This window comes from Globicephala melas, chromosome 4, assembly GCF_963455315.2.
Source record: "Globicephala melas chromosome 4, mGloMel1.2, whole genome shotgun sequence".
Classification (NCBI taxonomy): Eukaryota; Metazoa; Chordata; class Mammalia; order Artiodactyla; family Delphinidae; genus Globicephala; species Globicephala melas.
Genome location: NC_083317.1, coordinates 18,105,737 through 18,118,089, shown reverse-complemented (window position 1 = coordinate 18,118,089; position 12,353 = coordinate 18,105,737).

The following is a 12,353-nucleotide window of genomic DNA, read 5'->3' as shown; positions in this document are numbered from 1 at the left end:
CTATTTTTAGTTTTCTGAGAAACCTCCAAACTGTTCTCCATAGTGGCTGTATCAATGTACATTCCCACCAACAGTGCAAGAGAGTTCTCTTTTCTCCACACCCTCTCCAGCATTTATTGTTTTTAGATTTTTGGATGATGGCCATTCTGATGGGTGTGAGGTGATACCTTGTAGTTTTGATTTGCATTTCTCTAATGATTAGTGATGTTGATTGAATAGTGTATATTGAAGAATCTGTGCATTCCTGGGATAAAACCCACTTGATTATGGTGTATGATCCTTTTAATGTGCTGTTGTATTCTGTTTTCAAGTATTTTGTTGAGGATTTTTGCATCTATGTTCATCAGTGATATTGGTTTGTAGTTTTCTTTTTTTGTGGCATCTTTGTGTGGTTTTGGTATCAGGGTGATGGTGGCCTCATAGAATGAGTTTAGTTGTGTTCCTCCCTCCTCTATATTTTACAAGAGTTTGGAAAGGATAGGTGTTTGCTCATCGCTAAATATTTGATAGAATTCTCCTGTGAAGCCATCCGGTCCTGGGTTTTTGTTTGTTGGAAGATTTTAAATCACAGTTTGAATTCCAGTGCTTGTGATTGGTCTGTTTATATTTTCTGTCTCTTCCTGGCTCAGTCTCAGAAAGTTGTGCTTTTCTAAAAATTTGTCCATTTCTTCCAGGTTGTCCATTTTGTTGGCACATAGTTGCTTGTAATAATCTCTCATGATCCTTTGTATTTCTGCAGTGTCAGTTGTTACTTCTCCTTTTTCATTTCTAATTGTATTGATTTGAGTCTTCCCCCTTTTTTTCTTGATGCATCTGGCTAACAGTTTATCAATTTTGTTTATCTTCTCAAAGAACCAGCTTTTAGTTTTATTGATCTTTGCTATTATTTCATTTCTTTTTCATTTATTCCTGATCTGATTTTTATGATTTCTTTCCTTCTGCTAACTTTGGCGTATTTTTGTTCTTCTTTCTCTAATTGATTTAGGTGTAAGATTAGGTTGTTTATTTGAGATGTTTCTTGTTTCTTGAGGTAGGATTGTATTGCTATAAACTCCCCTCTTAGAACTGCTTTTGCTGCATCCCATAGGTTTTGGGTCGTCGTGTTTTCATTGTTATTTGTTTCTAGGTATCTTTTGATTTCCTCTTTGATTTCTTCAGTGATCTCTTGGTTATTAAGTAGTGTATTGTTTAGCCTCCACGTGTTTGTATGTTTTACAGATTTTTTCCTGTAATTGATATCTAATCTCATAGTATTGTTGTTGGAAAAGATACTTGATATGATTTCAATTTTCTTAAATTTACCAAGGCTTGATTTGTGACCCAAGATATGATCTACTCTGGAGAATGTTCCATGAGCACTTGAGAAGAAAGTGTATTCTGTTGTTTTTGGATCGAATGTCCTATACATATCAATTAAGTCCACCTTGTTTAATATGTCATTTAAAACTTGTGTTTCCTTATTGATTTTCAGTTTGGTTGATCTGTCCATTGGTGAAAGTGGGGTGTTATAGACCCCCACTATGATTGTGTTACTGCTGATTTCCCCTTTTATGGCTGTTAACATTTGCCTAATGTATTGTGGTGTTCCTATGTTGGGTGCATAAATATTTACAATTGTTATATGTTCTTCTTGGATTGATCCCTTGATCCTTATGTCATGTTCTTCTTTTTCTCTTGTGGTAATTTTTATTTTAAAGTCTATTGTGTCTGATATGAGAATTGTTACTCCAGCTTTCTTTTGATTTCCATTTGCATGGAATATCTTTTTCCATCCCCTCACTTTCAGTCTGTATGTGACCCTAGGTCTCAAGTGGGTCTCTTGTAGGAAGTATATATACGGGTCTTTTATTTGTGTCCATTCAGCCAGTCCATGATTTTTGGTGGGAGCATTTAATCTATTTACATTTAAGGTAGTTATCAATATGTATGTTCCTATTATCATTTTCTAAATTGTTTTGGGTTTGTTATTGTAAGTCTTTTCCTTCTGTTGTATTTCCTGCCTAGAAAGTTTCTTTAGCATTTGCTGTAAAGATGGTCTGGTGGTGCTGAATTCTCTTAGCTTTTGCTTGTCTGTAAAGGTTTTAATTTCTCCGTGCAATCTCAGTGAGATCCTTGCTGGGTAGAGTAATCTAGGCTGTAGGTTTTCCCTTTCATCACTTTAAATATGTCCTGCCACTCCCTTCTGGCCAGCAGAGTTTCTGCTGAAAGATTAGCTGTTAACCTTTTGGGAATTCCCTTGTATGTTAATTATTGCTTTTCCCTTGCTGCTTTTAAAATCTTTTCTTTGTATTTAATTTTCAATAGTTTGATTAATATGTGTCTTGTCGTGTTTCTCTTTGGATTTATCCTGGATGGGACTCTCTGCACTTCCTGAACTTGATTGACTATTTCCTTACCCATATTAGGGAAGTTTTCAACTATAATCTCTTCAAATATTTTCTCAGAACCTTTTATTTCTCTTCCTCTTCTGGGACCCCTATAATTCAGATGTTGGTATGTTTAATGTTGTCCCAGAGGTCTCTGAGACTCTCCTCAATTCTTTTCATTCTTTTTTCTTTATTCTGCTGTGCAGTAGTTATTTCCACTATTTTATCTTCCAGGTCACTTATCCGTTCTTCTGCCTCAGTTATTCTGCTATTGATTCCTTCTAGAGAATTTTTAATTTCATTTATTGTGTTGTTCATCATTGTTTGTTTGCTCTTCAGTTCTTCTAGTTCCTTGTTAAACGTTTCTTGTATTTTCTCCATTCTATTTCCAAGATTTTGGATCATCTTTACTATCATTACTCTGAATTCTTTTTCAGGTAGACTGCCTATTTCCTCTTCATTTGTTTGGTCTGGTGGGTTTTTACCTTGCTCCTTCATCTGCTGTGTATTTCTCTGTCTTCTCATTTTGCTTAACTTACTGCATTTAGGGTCTCCTTTTCACAGGCTGTAGGTTCGCAGTTCCTATTGTTTTTGGTCTCTGCTCCCAGCGGGTAAGGTTGGTTGAGTGGGTTGTCTAGGATTCCTTGTGGAGGGGACTGGTGCCTTTGCTTTGGTGGATGAGCCTGGATCTTGTCTTTCTGGTGGGCTGGAACACATACGGTGGTGTGTTTTGGGGTGTCTGTGACCTTATTATGATTGTAGGCAGCCTCTCTGCTAATGGGTGGGGTTGTGTTCCCGTTTTGCCAGTTGTTTGGCATATGGTGTCCAGCACTGTAGCTTGCTAGTCATTGAGTGGAACTGGGTCTTGCCGTAGGAATGGAGATCTCTGAGAGAGCTTTCACCATTTGATATTATGTGTGACCTGGAGGTCTCTGGAGGACTAGTGTCCTGATCTCAGATCTCCCACCTCAGAGGCTCAGGCCTGACACCCGTCCAGAGTACCATGGCCCTGTCAGCCACACAGCTCAGAAGAAAAGGGAGAAAAAAAAGAAAAAAAGAAAAAAAGAAAATAAAGTTATTACAATGGAAAAAAATTAAAAATAAAAACATTAAAATGTAATAAAAGAAAAAGAAAGAGAAAAAAAGAAGAGAGCAACCAAAGCAAAAAACAAATCCACCAATGATAACAAGCACTAAAAACTATACTAAAAAAATAATAATAATAAGTAAAATGGACTGTCAGAACCCTAGGACAAATGGCAAAAGCAAAGCTATACAGACAAAATCACACAAAGAAGCATACACATACACACTCACAAAAAGAGAAAAAGGAAAAAATATATATATATAAAAAAAAGGAAGAGAACAACAAAATCAGTAAACAAATCTACCAATGATATTAAGCTCTAAATACCAAACTAAGCTAAACATAAAACCAGAAACAAATTAGATGCAGAAAGCAAACCCCAAGTCTACCTTTGCTCCCAAACTCACTGCCTCAGTTTTGGGATGATTCTTTGTCTCTTGAGGCATTCCACAGATTCAGGGTACATCAAATTGACTGTGGAGGTTTAATCCACTGCTCCTGAGGCTGCCAGGAGAGATTTCCCTTTCTCTTCTTTGTTTGCACAGCTCCTGGGGTTCAGCTTTGGATTTGGCCCCACCTCTGAGTGTAGGTCACCCTCAGGCATCTGTTCCCCGCCCAGACAGGATGGGGTTAAAGGAGCAGCTGATTAGGGGGCTCTGGCTCACTCAGATTGGGGAGAGGGAGGGATACGGAATTCAGGGTGAGCCTGCGGCTGCAGAGGCTTGCATGACATTGCAACAGTGTGTTCTCCTGAGGAAGTTGTCCCTGGATCACAGAACCCTGGCAGTGGTGGGCTGCACAGGCTCCCGGGAGGGGAGGTGTGGATAGTGACCTGTGCTTGCACACAGGCTTCTTGGTGGCTGTAGCAGCAGCCTTAGCATTTCATGCCTGTCTCTGGTGTCCGCAGTGATAGCCATGGCTCGCGCCCATCTCTAGAGCTCATTTAGGCGGTGCTCTGAATCCCTTCTCCTTGTGCACACCAAAACAATTGTCTCTTGCCTCTTAGTCATGTCCAGACTTTTCCCTGGACTCCCTCCTGGCTAGCTGTGGATACTAGCCCCCTTCAGGCTGTGTTCACATAGCCAACCACAGTCCTCTCCCTAGGATCTGACCTCTGAAGCCTGAGTCTCAGCTCCCAGCCTCGCCCGCCTTGGCGGGTGAGCAGACAAGCCTCTTGGGGTGGTGAGTGCTGGTCGGCACCAATCCTCTGTGTGGGAATCTCTCTGCTTTGCCCTCTGCACCCCTGTTGCTGCGCTCTCCTCCGTGGCTCTGAAGCTTCCCCCCTGCCACACCCCCCCGTCTCCGCCAGTGAAGGGGCTTCCTAGTGTGTGGAAACCTTTCCTGCTTCACAGCTCCTTCCCAGAGGTGCAGGTCCTGTCCCTATTCTTTTGTCTCTGTTTTTCCTTTTTTCTTTTACCCTATCCTGATACGTGGGGAGTTTCTCACCTTTTGGGATGTCTGACGTCTTCTGCCAGCATTCAGTAGGTGTTCTGTAGGAGTTGTTCCACACGTAGATGTAGTTTTGATGTATTTGTGGGGAGGAAGGTGATCTCCATGTCTTATTGCTCTGCTATCTTGAAGGCGCCCCCCTGAACATCTTTTCATAAGGTATTAATTTTCATCTTTTTGTTAATTATATGTTCAAATCTTTGCCCATTTTTCTGTAGGATTTTGGTGTGCTTTTGCTCAACTAAAGTTCTTTGTATATTAATATATTAGATATTTTAAAGTGACATATATTGCAATTATTTTCTCCCAGCTTGTCATTTCTCTTTTGGCTTTTCTTGTGGTGCTTATGCTATGCAAATAATTTTTATTTTTAAGAGGTCAAATTTTTAAATTTTATTTTTTGCTATCTGGATTTTGAAGTCATAGTTAGAAAGCCTTTTTCTACTCCAAGGTTATAGAGGAATTCACCTTCAATAATCATACTTGTATAGTTTCTATACATTTTGATCTCTTTTTTTAGGGTAGTAGGGTAAGAGGATATAGAATTAGCATATAACAATTGTTAAGCATTTAAGTACATAAATCATAACTGTTTGGAAAATATTATGTTCTTTTTGTTGCTGAGAGGTTATATGGGGAGATTTGAAATCAGATGGTCACCATTGTTTTCCAGTCGGAGATCTGATGCATTATTTTTAACAGAACTAGGAATTCTTCAAGCAGATAATATCTTTTTTGTTGTTGTAATGCAAATAATCATATAGGAAAGCTAATGGAATGCCTCTTTGTATTAAAAAAAATAAACTGAAACACTCTACCATGATAAACACAAATGCAAATTTGACTTATCAACAATTTTATCTTCTGGGCTGATAAAAATATTTCACCCTACTAAGAGGACAGGCAAGAGAAATCTTCCAGTTAACTAAAGAAAAATTTCCAATTTATGTTGTAAAGTAATATTATATTAATTTAAAATTTTGGAGGAAAATATAAATATAAAGGAAAAATATTATCCATATTTTTTTTCTTTTCTGACGTAGTTGGGGTGTAGTCTCATTTAAGACTTTGTATGCATATATAGCTCACATAATTGAAGCATAATATCTGTTCAATTTTTATCCTGCTCTTTTCAGTTAACACTGTGTCCTAAACTTTTTTAGTATTTGTACAGTCTTCATAATCATTATTGTCAGTAGTGATTTAGAATTCCATTAGCTTGCCTTAGCATATTTTACTTAGACCTCCCTTTATTGCTGTCATAGACTTCTTACTATTCTCTTCATTTCCACTTTACTCATATTCAATCAGTTTTCCAGGCATTGGCCTGAGTAATCTTTTAGAAATTGTATCAGATCCCCATAATCCACTGACTGAAATTCTTTCATCTATTTCCTTTGCAGTTTGAGTAAAATTCAGACTCCTTACCAAGACCTACAGAAACCATGCACAGGTTGGTTCCCATCTGCCTTTCTCAATGTCTTACCACCTTTTCCTCCTTCCCCGCTATGATCTGGCCTCAAGAGCCTCTTGGGGCTTCCCAGAAATACCAATCAGTTTCTTGCCTCAGAATCCTAGCTCATGCTATTCCACCACTCTGTAGCAGGTTTCTCCCTAAATCTTCACTTCAGACCTCACCTGAAATGTTATTTCTTCAGATTCTTCCTTGATTCACCCTCTGTTACTGTCAATTAAAACACTGATTAACATGCCTTCGAGTTAATTCAGATGCATATTAAAATTTGAGAACCAATTGGTCTAGAAAATTGCTATCCAATAAAAATATAACATGAGCCGCGTATGTAAAGTTTTCCATAGCCATGTTAAAAAAGTAAAATGAAAGTGGTGAAATTAATTTAAGGATATATTTTATTTACCTTGATCCATCCAAAATATTATTATAACATGTAATTAAGATATCATTAATGAGATATTTTATGTTACTTTTTATTTTTGTTCATTTATTAACATCTTTATTGGAGTATAATTGCTCTACCATGGTGTGTTAGTTTCTGCTGTATGACGAAGTGAATCAGTTATACATATACATATATCCCCATATCTCCTCCCTCTTGCGTCTCCCTCCCACCCTCCCTATCCCACCCCTCTAGGTGGTCACAAAGCACCGAGCTGATCTCCCTGTGCTATGTGGCTTCTTCCCACTAGTTATCGATTTTACATTTGGTAGTGTATGTATTTCCATGCCACTATCTCAACTTCATCCCAGCTTAGCTTTCCCCCTCCCCATGTCCCAGATTGAGATGGACTGTTACATAAAATACACACAGTATTTTGAAGACTTCAAATAAAAAGTAATGTATATGGTATAATACCAAATATATGTAAAAGTTTTCTAATAACTAAATGAAGCAGCAGTTTTGAAATCTTAATTTAAAAATTTTGTTTATCGGTTACACCAGCCACAGTCTAAGAGTCCAATAGATACATATGGCTATTAGCTACCATATTGGACCTCACAAATGTAGAAAATGCACAAATTAGACCATGAAGCTGCTTAACTGAGGACTCTACATCTTGGGTTCCAAATACAAAAATCTCTCTTACTGATCCCTCTCTAGCCTGGATGACTTTGCAATGTCACATAACCCTCACAAAATGTAGAGTCCGTGTGTCCCTTCATCTTCACGGCATATTCTTTTGCATTTAATACCAACAATGCATGTGAGGGGCAGGGTTATGGTCATATGCCTGTGATTTAGTTGTAAGAGACCCTGGAATGTTGAGTTTCGGGGATCTTCCTTAGGGAGGCAGGCTTGCTTAGGTGGAAAATTTGCAAAACACTGGAGGGGCACTCAGGGAGTGCTGGGCAGTCAGAGAGGTATGGTAAATAGTCACTGCATGGCCCCACTATGCAGTGGGAGTGTAAGCTCCAAAAGGTAACAGTTGCATCTATTCTGTTCATGGCTATTTTATCCAAAGCTTTAAACGTGATTTGGCTCAAATGTCTGGACAATAATTTTTGGTTCCATAAATGTGTTTATGACTCACACCAGAGAATGTGAATTAAGAAATATAAACCATAAGTTCATTTCTGTGTCTGGGGAAAATCAGTTTCAATCTTACACTGTTGTGAGGGAGAAATATACTTATATATTTACTTTTAACCTCTGCTACTGTTAGGATGATTCTTCTGATATCTCCCAGGGATTTCTCCAGATGATAAATTAAAAACGGAACATGAATGATAGCAGAGCTGAAGGGTAGAAAGACCTTGAGTACACAGCAAAGGGTGATTTAGCTGGTGATTTTGGGAGATCTGTCAGTCAGGAAGCTTGCCTACCCACAGACTCTTTAAAGAGAAACTGACTTGACTGCAGTACTGCTCAAGGGAAACTGCAGGCAAGTATTTTAGTACTAACTGATCTTTTTCCACCATAGACTTTTTGATTGGATTAGGAAAGGGCATCTGATCCAAAAGTAGTCAATCCTTATATTGGCAAGCACATTTTGGCATTACTTGGAACAAAAAGATAAGTTCAGCCCATCAAATGAATTCAAATTAGGAAATACCAAAATAATGAGACAGGTAGTAGTGGGAGCTGAAAGTGGAGGAGGGTGATGCTAGGAGAGACCAGGCAAGTATCTATAGAATGGGCCGTTTGCTGGCCTAAGTTAGCCAGAGAGGAGCAAGGAGGTAGAGAAAAAGTGAACCTAAGTGTACAAATATATACATACTGACTTTGTTCAGGTTGCTTTAACAAAAATACTGTAGACAGAGTGGTTTCTAAAAAATAGAAATTTATTTCTCACGGTCCTGGAGGCTGGGAAGTCAAAGGTCAAGGTGCGAGCAGATTCTGTGTCTGGTGCGGTCCTGCTTCCTAATTGGCTGTCTTTTCACTTCCTAATTCACTGTCTTTTCATTGTCACATGGCAGAAGGGCTGAGGGAGCTCCATGGAGTCTCTTATATAAGGACACTGATCCCATTCATGAAGGCTCCACCCTGATGACCTAATCACCTCCCAGAGGCCCCACCTCCTAATACCATCTCCTTTAAGGATGAGGATGTCAACATAGGAATTTGAGGGGAACACAATCATTTAGAACATAGCACATACAGCACACACATATATATACATACACATATATGGTTCTGGCTCTTTTCCTGGAGTCTTCTTTTCAGAACTTCATATGGGAAACCTTTAACTATCTCCTCTAATTATCTTTTGGGTTTTGAGTCAGTGTCACCTCTGCAGTAGATCTTCACTGACTCCCAGTCTAATCTTGCTTTCTGTGCTTCTTCCCCCATCACCAATCATTTTTAACACATTTCACCACCAGAGTTAATTTATTTATTGATTGGCTTACTATTCACTGTCAACTGCTCCATGTGAATACAAACACCGTGAAGGTGAGGGTCCTAAATATCACACACACTGCTGTATGTACAGTGTCCCCAATGGTCCCTGACATATTGTGGGTGAGAAATAAATATTTGTTAAAAATATACAATAATTATAAATTGATAATGACATATAATGTAGACAAAGGAAATGCTGATTGCTGGAGAGACACTGAATGCTGTAAATAGTAAAACACTTGCGTGACAACCAAGGGATCCTACCACTGAGTTCCTCAGAGCCTCCTTGGCTCTTTCCATTCTTCACCTCTCCTGGGGTCTGATTTCTTTTTACTGAGATCATAGAATAATTTAGGGTCAAAAGTATTTTTTAATTGAGGTGTGATTGACATATAATATTATATTAGTTTCAGGTGTATAATATAATCGGTATTTGTATGAATTGCAAAACAATCACCACAATAAGTCAAGTGACATCTATCACCACATAAAATTACAAAATTTTTTTTTCTTATGATGAGAACTTTTAAGATATACTCTTTTAGCAACTTTCAAAAGTGCAGTACAGTGTTATTAACTATAGTCATCATGTTGTACATGACATCCCCATGACTTATTTATTTTATAGCTGGAAGTTTGTATCTTTTGACACAGTCAAAAGTATTAGGATATGTCTTTCTACAAGGTTTTCCAAGTCATTTTTTTTGTTTTTGATTAAATTAATAAGTAGAGTATCTATCTTGTGCTTGTTCCTTACTCTGGTAACAGTACTCTAATTTATCTTTAAATAAGAGGTTCTCAACCAGGGGAAATCCCCCCTTCCCCCTCCCCCACAGGAGACATCTAATAGTCTCTGGAGATGTTTTGTCGTCCTGACTTGGAGGGTGGGTAGTGACCAGGGATGCTGGTAGACATCTTACCAATGCACGGGACAGCTCCCCACAACAAAGAGTTATCTGTTCCCAAATGAGAACAGTGCTGAAGTTGAGAAACACTGCTCTTAATTATCACCCCCATTCATTGATCTTATACAGATGATATAGTGTTTACTTTGTCCCAAATCTAAGGGTTTTCTGCCACTTATAATAGAAGAGTTGAAATAGAGAAATCACCATTAATGTTAGAGATACTTTCCATTAATCAGACAGATTGATTACACACATGTAGCTACTCTCTTCCCCAAACTTCACTAAAGAAGAATTAAGAATTAAAAGTGTATCAATTCATAAGGCCAAAGAGAATGAGACATGTGGACAAGAGATTGCTATGAATTTTGGAAGCTAGAAAGTCAGTTGAGGAGATGGTAATGTCCTTGCAGTCCAGTGGTTAAGACTTGACCTTCCAATGCAGGGGGTGTGACTTTGATCCCTGATTGGGGAGCTAAGGTCCCACATGCATTGCAGCCACAAAACCAAAACATAAAGCAGAAGCAATGTTATAACAAATTCAATAAAGACTTTAAGAATGGTCCACATCAAAAAAATCTTTTTAAAAAAGTCAGTTGAGGATAAATACCTGACCTGGCAGAGGGAAAAGATACCTCAACTTAAGTATCAGTAAAAGATAATCCAGTTGCAATGCTCAGAACTTGGAGGTATCAGATAACATGGAAAGTAGTGGTATGACTACTACCACTAGTAGTGGTAGTAGTAATATTCCATTGTTTAATGGAATATTACTCAGCCATAAAGAGAAACTAAATTGAGTTATTTGTAGTGAGGTGGATGGATCTACAGTCTTTCATACAGAGTGAAGTAAGTCAGAAAGAAAAAACAAATACCATATGCTAACACATATATATGGAATATATATATATATAAAAAACTGGTTCTGAAGAACCTAGGGGCAAGACAGGAATAAAGATGCAGATGTAGAGAATGTACTTGAAGACACGGGGAGGGGGAAGGGTAAGCTGGGATGAAGTTGAGAGAGTGGACATGTACACATTACCAAATGTAAAATAGATAGCTAGTGGGAAGCAGCCACATAGCACAGGGAGATCAGCTCGGTGCTTTGTGTCTACCTAGAGGGATGGGACAGGGAGGGTGGGAGGGAGACGCAAGAGGGAGAGGATATGGGCATATATGTATATGTATAGCTGATTCACTTTGTTATACAGCAGCAACTAACACCATTGTAAAGCAATTATACTCCAATAAAGATGAAAGAAAAAAAAAAAAGGACTTTTTAAAGTAGATCTGTCAAACTGGGTGGACTCCATATCTCCTCTACAACCATGCAATGACAGTTACTATGCTTTCCTTCTTCTCTCCCTCCTCCTCCACTCCTTCCAACCCCATTTGTATCCTTATGAGCACCTCATATTTGGACCCTGGACAATTTGAACAAGAGAGTTTTTAGAACCAGTGACCCCCAAGCATGAGTCCGCCAAGCAACGTGGTAGTGATATGAGATGATGGTGTTGGATTCAAGCCTTGTTAGTCCTGGTGGACCATAGTGAGAAGTTTAAAAGTCATTCTAGGGACTTCCTTGGTGGCGCAGTGGTTAAGAATCTGCCTGCCAATTCAGGGGACACAGGTTCGAGCCCTAGTCCAGGAAGATCCCACATGCTGTGGAGCAACTAAGCCCATGCACCACAACTACTGAGCCTGTACTCTAGAGCCCACGAGCCACAACTGCTGAGTCCACGAGCCACAACTACTAAAGCCTGTGTGCCTGGAGCCCGTGCTCTGCAACAAGAGAAGCCACCGCAATGAGAAGCCCACACACTGCAACGAAGAGTAGCCCCCGTTCACCGCAACTAGACAAAGCCTGAGTGCAGCAACAAAGACCCAACGCAGCCAAAAATAAAAATAAATACATAAAAGTCATTCTAAATGGCAGGAAGATTTTGAGCATTTCAAGAAGAGGAATGTCATTATTTGATTTATCTTTTTAGAAAATTACTCTGATTGCTGTTATGAAAAAATGGATTATAGAAAGACGATATAAGGAAATAAATTTGGAGGCTAGTTTTTTGTATTCCACGGTGATTTGGACCTGTGTGGTGGCAGAATAGATAAGAGAAATGGATGACTTAGCTTCCATCTGGGAGGCAGAAGAGTGAGAAAAAGCTGTTGCTAGAATACATGCAAGAGATGAGGGTAAGGGAAGAACAACAGATGACTTTTA